This window comes from Natator depressus, chromosome 6 (genome assembly GCF_965152275.1).
Source record: "Natator depressus isolate rNatDep1 chromosome 6, rNatDep2.hap1, whole genome shotgun sequence".
Lineage (NCBI taxonomy): Eukaryota > Metazoa > Chordata > Testudines > Cheloniidae > Natator > Natator depressus.
In genome coordinates, this window is record NC_134239.1 from 22,792,275 (window position 1) to 22,809,219 (window position 16,945).

The window sequence follows — 16,945 nt, forward strand, 5'->3', positions numbered from 1 at the left end:
ACAAATGTTTTGTTGTACAGCTGACTTTTCTTGAGGCTGAAGTAGCTGGTAACTTTCAATGACCAGTTTGCCTTGGTCTTTTGAATAAAAAAATAAGTTAAAATTAAAACAGAAAGAGGGGGTGTGTCTTATTTGATCATTACCTGTTAGGTTCACTCCCTCTGGGGCACCTGGCTTTGGCCACTATGGGAAGACAGGATGCTGGGCTAGATGGACCTTTGGTCTGAGCCAGTAGGACCTTTCTTGTGTTCTTATTCTCTGACTCCGGATTCACTGTCTCTGTTGTGCTGAGTGCAGTGTGGTTGCAGCCATGTGCGTCCTAGGCTATTAGAGAGACAAGGTGGGTGAGGTTATAGCTTTTATTGGCCCAACTTCTGTTGGTGAGAGAGACAAGTTCTCAAGCTTACACCGAGCTGCTCTGCCTCCCGATCACAGTAGGCTGCATCCCATGAAGTGAGCTGTAGCTCACGAAAGCTTATGCTCAACTAAATTGGTTTGTCTCTAAGGTGCCACAAGTACTCCTGTTCTTTTTGCGGCTACAGGCTAACACGGCTGCTGCTCTGAAACTAGGCAGTTATAGTCCCTCTGCCCACTAGGGGTCTCTGGGTTATGGGAGAGAAGGATCAGAGTTTATTCAAACAGTTTTCAGCTGCTGGCTGGAACTGCGGGGACTGGGAGGGGTCTGGAGCAGCGGCTGCAAAGCAGGGCTCGCGCTGCCGGGTTTCACTGCGGCGCCAGCTCTGCCGGAGGGAAGGTGGGACTCGCTCTCCTGCCCCAGGGGTTCGGGACTCGGCTCGCCGGGACCAGGTAAAGGGAGGCGCGCGGGGCTCTGCTCAGCCTCTTCGTCTGTCTGCAGGGGAGAAGCGCGCGATGGCCAAAGCAAGGAGCTGCTGGCGCGGGGACTGGCAGGGGGACGCGCACCTGAAACGGCAGCAACAAAGGAAGCCCTCTGCCCCCCTCGCCCCACCCCTTCCCTTCCCAGGGCTAGCAGAGGAGGAGCGGAGCCTGGGTTTGCTGGGCTGAGTCAGCGATGGGCACGTGAAACGCTTCCCGGGGATTTCCCCCGAGCTGGGTATTGTTAGAGAGGGGGGCCGCGGCACAGCACGTTCCCGTGGGTGTCCCCTTGCAACAAGACGTGGTTTGTTTACACGGGGGTGGCTAAACTCTTCTTCCACCCCCCAGCTCCTCGCCTTGCAAAGGGTCTCCAGCTTCCAGGTTTTGAAAGGGCTGGTTGGGAAGAGCCGAGCTCTCCCTGCTGCAAGGCAGCTTTCACTGGCGCTTTAAACTGCAACAATCCCAAACTCGGCGAGGTGCAAAAAGGACGTGGGTTGGGTTGTTTTTTTTTTCTTTTCTTTTCACCACTGCGTGACTTCAGAGCGTCCCCCGCCAAGAGCGGTCTAAATCCCAACCCCCTGGGGCAATGCCCCGCTGTTCCCTGGAAGGCCACGACTTTCCATGCAGCCTAGGCGGTGCCTCGTGCGAAATCCAGACTTCTCCCTTTTCATTTCTCTAGAGCCATCGGAGGCATAAAGCAGTTTAGGGACTTGCCCCCAGGGCGCACACGTTGTCGGTGATCTCCTGTGGCCAGCTCTAGGGCTTTAATCGCCAAACCCTTTTCCTCCCTACTGAGAGGCGAGTTTTCTGAGTTGTGGTTGCCTTTTTAAAAAACACGACTTCCTCTATCGCCAGCAGATCCCTAGGGATCGCCTTGCCACAGGGCTTCTGTGTCGTCTCTTGACTTAGTTGCATAGAGCTTCTCTCTCTTCACTTCTGGCTTGTCTGAGGCTCCCTTTCTGCATAAATAAGATTTGGGCTTTAGGTTGAAATACTGGTGAAATCCGTGGGGTTGGGTGGGGAAGAGGGAACATATTTACCAGGAAATCCAGTCAACTGTTCTGCTCCACCTGCTGCTTGTTCTGCTTCTCTGTTCTCCCTGTCTCCCATTTTGAAACTGGCAGGCGCTGTGCTGGCTGGGTGTTACTGTAACTGCACCACCCTGTTCCTTGACATGCAGAGCCTTCCCCAGCAGGCTTTGCTTCATGGCATCCAGTGTAAAGGATAGACAGCCTTCAGGATGTCTGGATCATAGAAGCCCTTGATCATGAATCCATCCCATTGCAGCAACTTGTTGGTATTGAGGAGGAGTATATTTAACGGAGAAACCTCTGAATGCCCTATTAAAAACCCTGTAACTTATTCTGCTTCCCCCCCACCCCTCTTCTTGCTCTTGGGTTTCACAAGGTGCTAAAGATCAGCCCTTCCCACGGATCAAGGGTTTAATTAAAGGTTACAGAGGTGATGCATGGTGGAAGAAGTTTTGATAAAGTTATGCCATACAAGACAACCATTTGGGACCCCATTTCAGAGTAGCAGCCGTGTTAGTCCGTATTCGCAAAAAGAAAAGGAGTGCTAGTGGCACCTTAGAGACTAACCAGTTTATTTGAGCATAAGCTTTCGTGAGCTACAGCTCACTTCATTGGATGCAAAAGTGAGCTGTAGCTCACAAAAGCTTATGCTCAAATAAATTGGTTAGTCTCTAAGGTGCCACTAGTACTCCTTTTCTATTTGGGACCCCAGTTCAGAAAACTGACTTCTACAGTCCATGATGTTTTAACAGTGGCCTAGGTTCTGAGGGAGGCTTCTAGCGTGACGAATATCATCTAGTTAACATGCAGACCAAAAGTTCTCTCAATTGTTTAAATCAACATGAAGACGGAGCTGAAAGGTCTGCCCTGTCCCTGGACTTTGGCATCACTAAAACTGGTTGCTGCAGATGGAGGAGACTCAGAAAAGCCCTTTCTGAGTTAAAACCTCAGCCCCTGGGTATTAGTTTGCAGTGAAGTTAGGAAGACAACCCCCTATAGCACCTAGCACATAGTTTGCCTTTAGGCTCTGTGGGTTACCATAGCCCTGCTGTCAGGGTGGATTTGATTTAGTCAGGGAGACTCGATTTAATGATGGATTTCTACATAAAAGTGCATTCTGGAATATGCTGCTCAAACAGTTTCACTTTTGTTTGTACTGCCTGTCCCTCCCTTCTCACATTTATCTCCAGACTTTTTCTCCTTGTCCAGATCTATTCTGCCCCCAACAATCTTCTGTTCATTGAACTTTTTGAAACTTTGCACTTTTAGAGAGAGGTAAGGGATTGACTCTGTGTACACAAATTTGCACAGGGACAATAAGGTTAAGGTCTGTTATTTCTCACCTCTATATATTATTTATTTAAAAACATTTTTGCTCCTAACAAGTATGTTATCTCTGGAGAGACAAATCCACAGTTTGAGAACTGCAAACTAAGCATCTCTGATGGTATCTTCTAGACTGAGCACTGAGTCCCATGGGGTAGATAGAAAGATTAACCTAAATAATCTATACGGAAGCCCCTGGAACCCCATAAGATTGGGTCCGTAATCCATGAACTATTGGAACTCATTTACAAAACTTTTCTTAAACATTATGTGAATATATTGTCTCATACTATAGAATTAGAATTTATAATCCCTATTCCATGATATCTTTGAGCTATAATGTATCTTAATTAAAACTGTCTTTAGATTGCTTTTTGAGGAAAAAACCTTTTTATCCAAAAAATCCAATTTAAATAAAAAAAATCAGATTTTTTTAAATTTATTTTTTTAAAAATAATTAATTTTTATCCACCCTGGCTGCTGTTAACCTGCCTCTTGCCATAGGCTAGGGAAAGTGGAGTTCAGGGCAAAATGGGCGCAGCTTTTGTGTGCTGTGACTGATCTGCTGCTCTACTTGATCTAACAAACGTAATAAGGTTTCATACACTTTGATCACAGTGGTGCCTTTTTGACTTTAATCTGTGCTGACCTGTTTGTATAACGTAGGCTATCAAATGTCACATCTTCTACTACTGTGTTTATACGTTGCTAGCCCAATGGGGCTGTGTTCTCGGGTGGCACTTTTATGCACTACTGTAAATCAACATGATTAACAAACCCAGTGCCTCCAGCTTGAAAGGGAATTGTACTTTTCTGTTACGGAAGTGAACGCTACTGAGCTCAGCAGATCCCTGTGGTAACAGACTACCACACTGTGACCAGGAGAGCTAAGCTGTTTTTTGAGATCTGCAGCTTCTGACCCCTCTCATACCACTTCCTTTTCCCTCCATAGTTTCGATATTCTTCACTGCCTCACCTGAAATTGTTGTGTATTATTTGTATAAGCTTCTGAAACAGCTTCTGAGCGTTCTCTAGCTGGCCACTTTACAGTGCCAGATCAATTAGTCCATGTCTCCCTGTGTTTGGTGTCTTGAAAGGCAAGAGAGAAGTCCAAAAGAGCCTATTAGTTCAGTCTCCCAGAATCACCATGAGACTTTCCATTCCCACTGGTACAAAGGCCTTGCAGCCCTGCTGTAGTTTTGAGATAGGTTACCCCATGTAACAGCCCTCCCCACCTCATTCTCCTCTTCTCTAGGCTCTTCCTCTGAGCTCTTCTTAGGGTTCTCAAGCCGGTTCTGCATTCACTCATTCCTGCTCTGCTCAGTTCAGCTGCACCCCTCATGCTCTCAATTCCTACCCCATGCCCTCTTTGCCAGAGTGGGTGGGCATCCAAGTCTCCCTTCCCCTGGGTGTTGAGTTTCTGCGGAGGCCAGGTGTGTTTCAGAAATGCTTGTTCTAATGGTTTCATCTCTGTGCAGCCAGTATAGAGGGAGCAGAGCACTCTTTAGGATGAACTCCCTAATAGCAAGATTGGCCTGATTGCACCCTGCTCTGGGGGTTGTGGGGGTTAAAGGAAGCACCTTATGGGCATCCCGTACTGAGCATTTGTATGGCACTTGCCATCTTCAAAACACTTTGCAAACACTTAAGCCTGCTGAGGTGCCTGCAAGATAAGGAAGTGTTGTTGCAATTTTGTGGATAAGGAAAATGAGGCAGACAAATTAAGTAACTTGCCTAAAGCGGCTGCAAAGTCAGTGTTAGAACTAAGATGAGAACAACAGAGTTCCTGGCTTCTAGAGCTGTGCTCAGAGCACATCTCTGAGACGACATTATCGTGTAAAATGTGTGGCAACAGCGCTCATGGTCACCAGCATCCTTGCAGTGCAGTGGCTGGGGGAGGATGATATTGTATTACTCTCATGAAACCAGTGGTTTTTTGGACTGTGGGTGTCTCACCTCCGTCAGGCTCTCTGGCAGGCCCAGATCTCCCTGCACAGCACTGTCTGCTCTTGCTGATCAAATACAGTAACTGTGGTGATGACCTTTGCTAGCACAGACTCTCTCTCTCTCTCTCTCCCTTGCCTAGATGCAGCCTGGGCTGTTTCTCTGGGTGTTATTTCTCTTCCCCCGCCCCCATCTCCCCAGGCTGGAAATGATTACAGAGCTTGCCTTAGTGAAGGCACGCTCCCACTCAGCCTGGTGCTATGCTGACACGTCGAACATTGACAGGTTTCAGAGTAGCAGCCGGGTTAACTTAACATTGCCTCTCCTGAAGTATAATAAGGTGCTTCCTGTCTAAATCCTGGCTCCACAAGGGACATTTCCAGTGTGGCCTTCCTAGGCTTAAATGAGAGATTCTTTGGGAAGGGATGGAGAGAAGCTGCCACCTTTCTTTGGAGAGCAGAACAATGTTTCTGACTTGGGTGGCTGATGCAGGGCTAATATGGCTCTCAAGAGGCAGATTGGATTATACGAAGCTAATAATAATTGTAGCTCGACTGCTGTAGCTGCTCACTCTGTGAGAATGTTACAGAGTCTGCAACTATGCATTTGCTTACCCTCAGAAAAGTCATCCCCTTTATGATGTCCCAAGCTAGGTGGCCAAAAATCAAGGTACCTAAAAATCTCTACTTAGTTCCGAAAATGTTGGCCCTTGCTTGCTGCAGGGAGCTACTTCCTTCTGCCTCTGGCTAAATATGCATGTGTTATAGTAAATGTGAGTGTTACTTTAAAACTCCCCTCAGTGAGAGTTTTTGGGGAAGGAAAACAGCTGGATATCTCTACCCTCCGTGCGTCTTTTAGCAATATTAGCAGAAAGCAAACTGTCCTGTCAGATCTCTCCATGCATCTCATTGTAGCTTCCTCACCTGGCTTCCAGCTGTGGTGCTGTCCCCACTGCCCTCACCCCTATTGCATGTTAGTTTCTAGCAGGTAGAGTCCAGTGCATGCAGTATAGTGCAGCACTTCCCATAGGTAACACACACAAGCTGAAGAAAGAGTGGGATCAGAAAGGAAAAGAGCTGCACTTACACGTCTCCCCTTTCTTGCTCCATGCCCTGCAAACCTCTGTCGGCATTTCTGCTATTCTCTCTTTGCTTTTGCTCCCCCATCTCCTACCCGCCCAATTACTTATGGGAGTCAAGAGCCTTCTACTATCTACCTACTTCTAGTCTCCATGCCCAGTTACCTCCGGGGGAGGGGGCTGCTGCTGCAGCTGGGCCATGTGTCCCAGACAAGTTAGATTAGAGGACTGGTGTCAGCCAGAATGAATCAGGGTGCTCCACCAATAAGTCAGGCCCCTCCCTATCATAACAGTCCCAATGGGCTCCCACCAAGACCAGGAAAATAAGTTAGTCTTGACAGTTTCAAAACTTCAGGAACCTGAGGGTTGATCTCCCTCCATCTCTTGCATTCCCCGACCCCCCCCCCCTCCTCCGTGTCCTCTCAGCTGTTGGGACCCACCGTACACCTCTTAATCTCTTATACCCCATGTGTTCCTTTCCCTGCTGCACCTTCTGACTGCAACCAAGTCTAATAAATGAAGCAAATCCTACTTTGCAACATGGCCATGCTTTCCCTTCCTCCCACGTATGTCCCTTCTGGGAGCCTGGTGACTGTGTGTGCATAGCCATCCTGGATGGGAGTTTGCAAACTTCTCTATCTGGGGAAATGCCCCCCCACCATCATGGTGCCCTGAGTTGGGGTTCACTCACATGGAGGGTGGGACGAGGCCTGGAGGGGATGGGGAACTGCAGACTGAGAATGAGGTTCCTTGGCAGAAGAGCAGGTAGAGTCTTAGGTCTTCATTCCCTGTGACGCGAAGGGAGTTCGCACCCAGCCCCTGTTTAGAAGTGTCAGAGCTCTGTTAAGAGCGTAAGTGACAGTATGTTCTCGTTTCCTGCTCCATCCCGGTGCCTAAGTCTTTACCAGTAACCTGCTCGTACCAGCATGTTGGATTGTTCTGTTCATGATCTCAGCAGCTTGACATGCAGAGGAAGCTACTTCAGTCAGTCACATTAACCCCGTGCCTTGGCTACTGTGTAATAAACTACTGCACAGCAAAGGAAAGGCAGCAGGACTATGATTATTAAAGACCCTGTGGCACTTTATGCAAGAGTCATGGCCTTCACTTTGGTGTCACAGCCACATTGCGCCATCCTCATTTCCACCCTAAATTCCCCTTGCAGGTTTAGGTGAGGGATTCTTCACTTTCTGCTGTAAACTGTTGTGGGATGTTGCTGCTTGGTTCTACTCTAGCAATGGTTACATTTCAGCAATTGGTAAAATAATCCTTGTGGGTGACTGAAAGTGCTTTTGGGTCTCGGAGGCATATAATAAAATGTAGCTTTCATCTTCTGCTTCAGGGCACACGCCAGCCACTATCCACATGAGCTAAGGTTATTCCATTCTTGCATCTTCCTTGGATGCAGCTGGTCCTGTCCAGCATAGGCTCCAACGCCGGGGGTGCTCTGGGACTGGAGCACCCATGGGGGGGAAAAATAGTGGGTGAGTAGGGGTCGGAAAGGGCAGGGCCGTGGGGCTGGGGCCTTGGGGTGAAGCATCCCTGGGAAAAGAAAAAGTCAGGACCTATGCTGTCCAGTATGGGAGACAGGATACTGGACAGGATGGGCCATCAATCTGATCCAGCAGGGCAATTCTGGTATAGGATAGTACATACTATGGAGGCTAATAACAAAGTTGCCCCTTTTGCCCAGTGGAGTTGGGTCACCCACCTATGCTACTGTCAGTTGCGTGTTGCACCTTGGCCACTGGGAAAAACGGAATGAGACATATACAGTAAGTGCAGCACCAGACCGGGTGTTAGCCAGACCTGTGGGTTGATCTTGGCAACAGTATCTATGATCCGCAGGAACAAACAGAGCTGAAAGCTGGGAACAAAGTAGCTGCTTGGCATTAGATGCTGGTTTTTTTTTTTTTTTTTTAAATCTGGTGCTGGAGCCTAATATTAAACGTGCAAAGTCTGCTTTTGTTTTCTCTTCTCTCCCCCTTCCCCCCACCCCAGTTGCGTAAGATATTCAGTGCACTTTTCTCATGTCCCCCCAGGGGGCTGAGTGTGCAGAGCGCGTGTACTCAAGGGAGGAAGGGCACTGAAAGAGATGTTGGCCTGTGTGTGTCCATTCGTTCACTGATGCTGCTCCTGGAGGCGCAGTGTGAAAGGCTCCCGTTCTCAATAAAGATGAAGGTGCCAGTGTATGCTGTTGAAATTACAACTGCGGCACCCCCCTCCTGGGTGAGTCTTTGCAGGGGCAGAGTGGGCATGGAAAAAGAGAAGAACTTCGCGAGACGTTGTCGCTAATGTATTCGAAATCTGAGTCTGAGAAATGAGCACGGTGAATGCGGCTTATGTCAGCCAGCTCTGTTACAGGCCTCTGCTACATCACGGTGCCACATTCCTTGTCTGTATCTGAAGCCGGGTTTGGGTTGTGTTGAATGATACTGAGCCATGGAAAGGTGGGGCAGGGTTGGGTCTTTATGTGTGAGTTGAGGACCGTTCTCCCTGGCAGAAGTTCAGAGCCATTAACAGACTGATCAGCATCTTCTCTGAAAATAATTAGCTGCTGTAAAAGGTTTTTAATAAAAGTGGGAGTCTGTAAGCTGCGGAGACCCTTGTAAATGTAAGGACTTAAGCTGCTGTGAGATGCAATCAGAACCTTTTCCTGGGCCTCTTTGCTCCTCAGTTACCAAAGCATTATCCTGCACTAAATCCCCTTCAGTGTACAACGCGTAAACCTGCAGAAGGGGATGTGGTTAGATGTTTGGCTGCATGTGTGTCTGTTCTCTGTGTGCTGTCGCAGCTCTGCGCAGCGAACTGCCTAATGACCACAAGATCCATTAAGGTACGAAGGCATCCAACCAGGTTTTTTGCCAACAAAGCATGTTCCTAGCTCCCCGGATCAATGTCTACTGTTACACTAGCCCATGTATGCCCGTGACAATGGACACAGCTCAGTCAGTGGCGGGACTTCCCACTGCCCCCTCAGGAGGCGAAAGACGCTCCCTCTGAGATACATCTTTACACACCAATACAAACAAATTACGTATTGCCCCATACGTATCAGGGTGCCACCCTCTGACCTTTTAGGATGCCACCCATTACCTTGTACCTGTAGATGTGATCAAAACATCTCTATCCATCATGCTGTCATCCTGACCTTATCCTTAAGATGGGTCAGCGTGTTCCTGTTATCTTTGGGGAATGTGTTTGGTATTGAGGTGTTCTGGTGCCACCTCTCTGGAATGTGGTTGCGTATATATTCTTGTGCCTGGCACTATTTAGGAATGTGTGTTTCTGCAATAGCAGCCCTGTGCTTGCCAAATTCTGTGAGCAGGGCCTGCCTCTTGTTCACAACTTAACTTCGCTTTATATCAGCAAAGTTTTCACTACTTTAGCTCAGGCCTCTGATACATGTTTCAGGGCCTCTTCTTATTACAGGGGGGCTGAACTGATGATGGGATCTAGAGTCTTTAGGCCATTGGTTCAGATCCAGTCCAGGTGGCATTATTGACACTCTCAGCAAATTAGCAGAGAGGCTGAGCTCCCTTCTCAAAGCTAGGGGTGATCTCTCCTGCTTATCACACTACTGGGGGCAGAGGGTGTCAGTCTGATACTACTGCTTAGATTGTATGTGTTAGTCTGGGACTCGGGAAATCTGGGTTCAATTTCTATCTCTGCCACAGACTTCTTGTGTCACCTTGGGTGAATCACTTAACCGCTCTGTGCCTCAGTTCTCTGTCTGGAAAACGAGGATAATAATACATTCTTTGTCTGTCTTGTCTATTCGTACTGAAAGCTCTCCAGGGCAGGGACTGTCTCTTACTCCGTGTACACACAGCACCCAGCACAATGGCACAGTGAGCTCAGATACCATATACAAATGATAATAGGCTACTGATGTCAGTTTAGCACATTTCACCCACACAGAATGCAGTGAAAATTTGGGACAGGAGGAACTGGAGGCAGGAATTTCTGGTGACTTTTTAAAATTGTGTGTGTGTTGTGGATCTTTTTTTTTTTTTTTTCAAGTGGCTGATTAGTGACCCCTAAACTCTAAAAGCAGATGTTGCCTTTGGTGTGTGCAGAGCTGTGTTTCAAAGGTGCTTTTGTCTCCAATGAAGGTAATGCAAGAGCGGAAGAAATATAGTGGAAGAAAGACTTCAGCAGAATCTCCATGCTGGGTAGGCCCAAGCTATGCAAATAAAATCATGCTGGGATTTTGGACATGCTGTCCAGCCAGCAGCATAGTTTAGGTGCCAGGAGCAGTGGGAGTGAGTCATGGGTTGTGAATCTCTCTCGGTATCTTGCATTGGCCTCTGTGGAATCCGTAAGGGAAGAATTAACATCCATTTCCCCTGACAACAGTGCCTTGCCCCATGTTTACTTGTTTACTTTCTTGCTTGAGGGCTGCACCCTGAACTCCCCCGGATGCCATGCGGAGCTGTGCATGCAGTCACAGAGCAGCGTCTGGGGCTCTTAGTTTCGCAAATGCTTGTGTTCTAAGTGCAACCGCTAAAGGAGGTGCTTTAGATAGAACTGATAACACAGTGGGTTGAAAGAAAAGGAGTACTTGTGGCACCTTAGAGACTAACCAATTTATTTGAGCATAAGCTTTCGTGAGCTACAGCTCACTTCATCGGATGCATCCTGTGGAAAGTGTAGAAGATCTTTTATACACACAAAGCATGAAAAAATACCTCCCCCCACCCCACTCTCCTGCTGGTGTGTATAAAAGATCTTCTACACTTTCCACAGGATGCATCCGATGAAGTGAGCTGTAGCTCACGAAAGCTTATGCTCAGATAAATTGGTTAGTCTCTAAGATGCCACAAGTCCTCCTTTTCTTTTTGCGAATACAGACTAACACAGCTGCTACTCTGAAACAGTGGGTTGAGGTGCCACAAACATTCTGAGCCGTGTTGTCTTTTAAAAAAAAACAAGACCCTGTTTGGATCCCCACCCTCTTCCCCCTGTTTGGTTCTCTGTCTTCTGATTAAGTAACTGCATAACAACAGGAAAACATTTGCCTTTGTGTTTGCAGACTTCTCTGCAGTGGCAGTAAATCAAGTGGGAAGGGATGAATTCAAAGGTGTATTGAAATGCAGCCTAGTAAGAGGCAGAGCTGCCCTCTAGACTGAAGCTGTATTTTGGGTTCTGTAGCCCCACTGACACCAGTCACCTTGTAGTCCCAGGAAGCCCACACCGTGATATGCAAGGGAGTTTAGGAACCTCTCCTCCTTCAGGGGGCACATCAGTTTGAGTCCTCTCCCACCCTTGGCCTTGCCTACGCCGGGGATTTGCCAACCACTGAGGCAACTGCACCAGTGCAAACCCCCCAGCTTCCCATGTCTACTGTAGGGGTATCAGCTGCTCAGATGGCTGAAGTCAGGGCAAATCCACACTGTAGACAAGGCCTTTCTCTGTGTTTGGGGAGGAGAAACCATTTGACTGCTTTCCCTTGAGCCTGTGGCTGCTGTGTGAGCCCGGAGGTTGGGTATCAGTACTGTAGGAAACCTGCTGCTGTAGTGGCTGGAGAAGGGTGCAGGTCTCCCTGTGCCTGGTCCTCAGATGCAAGCTCTGGGATGTGTAGCAAACACTGCCCCTCTTCACCACCCACTCTTGAGGGATTGTTCGCACCGGGAGTTACACTAGTGTAACTCTTTCAGTGTAACTATACTGGTATAATTCTACCTGTATAACGGGTGACACTGTCCCATATAGATAAGCCCTGAGAGTGTTAAATACCTCTGGCGAAGGGGAGGGGAGCCAGCGCACAGCCCAAGGCCATTAATATCGCAGCAAGGTTGTATTTCAGCCCCCACCCCCTTGGGCCAGCCTGTACTTGTGTTCCTTGTAGCTCCCTGTTCAGATTCTTTCCTTCTCTGTGTCTGTGCTGCGATAATTAGAGTCCAGGTTGATTGTATGGGGCCTTCTAGCCAGATGCTGTTTTGTGAGGCTGATGTGAGGAGTTTGTTCAGTTGCACTCGTATGGCCCTGATCTTGCTGCCTTTGCAGTCAGTAGCAACCTACCCGTCAACTCATTTCAACAGGAATGGAATTAGAGCCTAGTGAGGTCGTCATGGCTACTTTCAGCATGACGTTTAGATTTAAGCCGACCTTTGCAGAAGTGACTAGTGGCTTGGGGTTGTGTTGTTTTTTATGAGCCTCATTTTTCAGTTGCTCAACTTAAAAGGGCCTGACTTTCAGAAAGTGCTGAGCTCCTGCCCTCTGAAAAATAGGCCCCTTCAAATTATCACCATGTTGGGCACCCAAAAATGGAGGCACCTAAAAATCACTGGTCACTTCTGGACACTTTGGCCGTAGCTTTCCTGAAAATTCTCACTATTTCTGTTAAAAACTGAGGACTAGAAAGATCCCATTCTTAGTGCTGAGATCTTAAAGGTCAAATTTAAACACCACAGCTCTGGTTGTTTCCCCAACCCCACTGATGCCATGGGGATGATTTGGGAAGCGGACGGTGAGCCAGCGTTACCTCGGACAGTTGTCACATTGGCATCTTCCCTTTGAACTCTGCTAGTATTTAATGAACTTAAAGAAGCAGGCAGAGCCATCTGCAAGAGCGGAGCCGTTGGAACAAGCTACCAGGCATGTGGTGGATTCTCCATCTCTTGATGCCTTCAGAAAGGCGTCCAGTCTTCACTTGGAAGATTATGCTTTAATCAAATCAGTTATTGGGCTCAGTAGAGGGTTACTATATGAGATCATCTGGCCTGTGTTATACAAGAGGTCAGACTAAATCAATAGTCTTCAACCTGTGGTCCGCGGACCCGTGGGGGTCCACAGACTGTCTAAGTTTTCCAAAGGGATCTGCACCTCCATTTGAAATTTTTTTTAGGTGTCCGCAAATGAAAAAAGGTTGAAAACCACTGGGCTAGAAGATCTAATGGTCCCTTCTGGCCTTAAACTGTATGGGGAGATAATAGAGGGAGTGAACCCAAAACTGCTTTTATACTTCGTCTGTGATGAGGCTACCTCCTTCCTTCTGGGGTAACCAGAGAGATGGAAGGATGGAACAAACCCCATGTCGGCTAGCTGCAGAAATCCAGTCCAGGATTTCCCAGCCATAGTCAGAGTGCTGACTAACAGACAGCGCTGGAATGCAGTGGATCTCTTCTCTCAGCTACAGATCAGTGGTGTATTAATTCTCAGTAAGGATGGTGATTCGCTGAGGTGGCTTCAGAGTCTACTTTGCATACTGCTAAAACTGCATCCGCTCTGCGAGGCGTGGCACCACCTTAACTGTGCCGGTATAATTAAAGCAGCACGAAGTTGTGTGTCGACAGTTCCTTAGTGACGAAGCATTCACTGGTACCTGTAGGGACAGTGGAGTATGAATGGGGGCAGAGGAGGAGTATGGCATCTTTCAGAGGAACCTGATTTACAGCTTGCATGGTGCCAAGTATCAGAGGGGTAGCTGTGTTAGTCTGTATCCACAAAAACAATGAGGAGGATGCCTCTGAAGAAGTGGGTTTTTAACCCACAAGAAAGCTTATGCCCAAATAAATCTGTTAGTCGTTAAGGTGCCACCGGACTCCTCGTCGTTTTTGATTTACAGCTTGTTTGAGTGTGCTGTTCCCCTGCCCCTCCTAACATTGGCACTCAGCCAGCCTGTAATTGCCTTTAAACAGCCCATGCCTTCCCCTTGTTTATTCACATGCTGATACTTCCCTGTGATGTTTGCAGGCTGCTCTACAAACAGCTGAGTAAATGGTTTTGTCGATCCATTAAAGTTTGCTGCAAAAGAGAGGGGGAGGGAGGGATGGAAGGAACTTCTATTTCTAGCAACGGGGTGTTAATTTTGGTTCTAAGGAGGATTATTTTCGAGGCAGCTCAGTCCTGAGTTTGCTGCACATAACACATTGCTGTTGCTACAGCAGCAGAGAGAGAGGCTCCCACTGCTTCAGGAAATGAACTATCATTTAATTTGCCCTTGAACAGGCTCAATATTTGATTTTTTTTTTTAATTTTTTTTTTTTTAAGTAAATGATCTCAACTGTGGAAAAAAGAGAGAGAGAGAGAGCTACTCAAAGCCTTAATCATAGCCAGAGATACTCAGGCTTCAAAAACGGAGCCCTCAGAGAAATAGAAACCAGAGACATGTTGGGCACCTGCGAGTCTATCCAGATAGGAGCAACTTTAGATTGCTTTTGGCATTCACAGAACAGCTGCAGTGGGTAGACAGTCGCTTATGGGCTTGGGGAAACAAGCACTGAATGGTCGGATTGTGTTATCATGCGGGTTGGTATGACGAGCAATGGCTACAGCACTTCTGGATGCGGAAAGCCACCTTTCTGGAGCTGTGTGTGGAGCTCGCCCCTGCACTGCGATGCAAGGACACCAGAATGAGAGCCGCCCTATCAGTAGAGAAGCGTGTGGCAATCGCCGTGTGGAAGTTGGCGAATCCAGACTGCTACCGGTCGGTCGCGAACTAGTTTGGTTGGAGTGGGGAAGTCAACCATTGGGGCTGTGTTAATGCAAGTGTGCAGGGCAATAAATTGCATCCTGCTACAAAGGACTGTGACTCTGGGAAATGTGCATGAAACAATGAATGGGTTTGCATAAATGGGTTTCCCTAACTGTGGAGGGGTGATAGATAGCACACACATTCCGGTTTTGCCACCAGACCACCATGTAACTGAGTACATGAATAGGAAGGGGTACTTCTCCATGGTATTGCAGGCGCTCATGGATCACCGTGGGCATTTCACTGACATCAATGAGGTGTGGTCCGGGAAGGTGCATGATGCATGCATCTTCAGGAACACCGGCCTGTACAGAAAGTTGCAAGTGGGGACTTTCTTTCCAAACCAGAAGATTACAGTGGGGGATGTTGAAATGCCCACAGTGATTCTGGGAGACCTGGTATACCCCTTACATCTGTGGCTCATGTGGCTTACACGGGACACCTGGACAGCAGTAAAAAGCGGTTCAGCAACAGGCTGAGCAGGTGCTGGATGACAGTGGAATGTGCCTTTGGCAGATTAAAGGCACGCTAGACCTTAATAAAGATAATATTCCCCTGGTCATAGCCGCATGTTGTACATGGCATAATCTCTGTGAAGCTAAGAGTGAAAGATTTGCTCGGGGTGGAGTGCTGAGTTAGACTGGTTAGCTACCAGATACCAAGGCTATCAGAAGGGCCCAGAGGGGGCAGTTCGAATCAGGGAGGCTTTGAGGCAACACTTTGAAAATGAGAACCAGTAATGTAGATCTCTGTGATGGGTGCTGCAATGTTACATTACGTGTAGTTTTCCTAGGAAGCAATGGTGACATTTTGGGCTTTACATTCTAGTAAGCAATGATTAAACTGTCTGTGTTTGTACCGGTAGTGCCTACTATCTCAATTTGTAGAGAACAAATAAAGATGTTATAATTCAAAAACTTTGCTTTTATTGCACAAGAAACAGCACACACAAACACCCAGATGCCTGCTGGGAAAGGAGGAACCAGGGAAGGGCAGACTTTCATAGCTGTGTGTAGGTCCAGCATCATTGGGAAAGTTCTCCAAAGGGATGTAGTGAAGGGGAAACCGAGAAGTCCCAGATTGTGGAAAGGACTGTGTGGGTGGAGTTTGGAGGGGGTGGCATGGAAAAGTCTGAATGTGCTGCAGGGGAGGGTGGGCTCAGATCTGCTCATTCTGCAGCATTATTAAGGACTTCAGCATCTGCGTTTTCTCCTCCATTACTTTAATCATCCACTCAGTAGCATCCTTAATAAACTCCTGATTCTCTTTTCTGTCCTGCTGTTTAGCTTCCCAGCAATCCTGGTATTCCCTTTTCTCTGCATTGGAGTAGTGCAATACCTCCCAGAACGTGTCTTCTTTGCTGCATCTTGGGCACTTTCTTATCTGGCGGAGACGCTCGGCAGGGGTGCGTGGGGTGCTCCTGAAGGCCACATCTGCCAAAACACAAGGGACAATGCACAGAAGCGGGATTGTTAAACTCACACACAACATTGAAATATTTCAGTTAAATACATCTTTTGCAACATAACAATCACTTTCTCACTGACCCTTGGCAGGCACACATCTCTGTGAACACCCAAAGCATGGTGAGTGTTGGCGGGGGTGAGGGGGAGTGGCGCTGCACATGGGGGGAAAAAAGCACACACTCTGCAAGGGTTGTGGTGCAGCCGACTAGGGAAAAAATTCCCCACACTTTTCCACAGGCGGGGGTCATTGTAGCAGATATCTCACTGCTAAAGGGAAGCAGGGAAATGAGGGCACATCTACTCCATGCTTGTGGCTTCCGCCCTGCTCCTTATGCTGCTCGCCTGTGTGCCGCTTTGGTCCCTGGACAAGTGATTGCCAAATGGCGTGGGAAAGTTTCCTGCAACAGGGGAAGGAACAAAGCAGCAAACCTTCAGCAGAGGATTGCTAGTACCTCCCGGAAACTTTCCTGGAGACCTCTGGAGGATTCCCGTGAGATCTCGGCATGCATCAACACCCTGTTCCGTCATACTGATTAGCTACACAGGGAAATGTCCAGCTCACAGAAACACAGCCAGCCTCCCACATTTCTAGACCCTGAATCCACCTCCACATTACACAAACCACAGCCACTTACCAGGCCTCTCCTCTCCTGCTTCTTGCTCGCCAGAGAGCAACTGCTGAGACTGGCTAGTCACCTCTGGAGTGGAGAACCATTCCTGGCTGCCTGTCCCATCGGGCAACCCCGCTAGGAGCTCCACATAGTCATCTAACCCCACCTCTTCATCA

The 16,945-nt window shown here is 48.0% G+C and overlaps 1 protein-coding gene across 3 annotated transcripts in view; it reads left to right on the forward strand.

Moving 5' to 3' along the window:
- The first annotated feature begins 640 nt into the window (after nucleotides 1-640).
- Nucleotides 641-16,945, forward strand: part of CD151 (CD151 molecule (Raph blood group)) — a 61,984-nt gene continuing 45,679 nt past the window's right edge. Inside the window, exon 1 of one of the 3 annotated variants that reach the window (XM_074954787.1) lies at nucleotides 641-807. The gene's annotated coding sequence lies outside the window, so the exon portion shown is untranslated. Of the gene's footprint in view, nucleotides 808-8,297; nucleotides 8,443-16,945 lie in introns of those variants that run through there. The other 2 variants (XM_074954789.1, XM_074954788.1) reach the window with 2 other exon arrangements.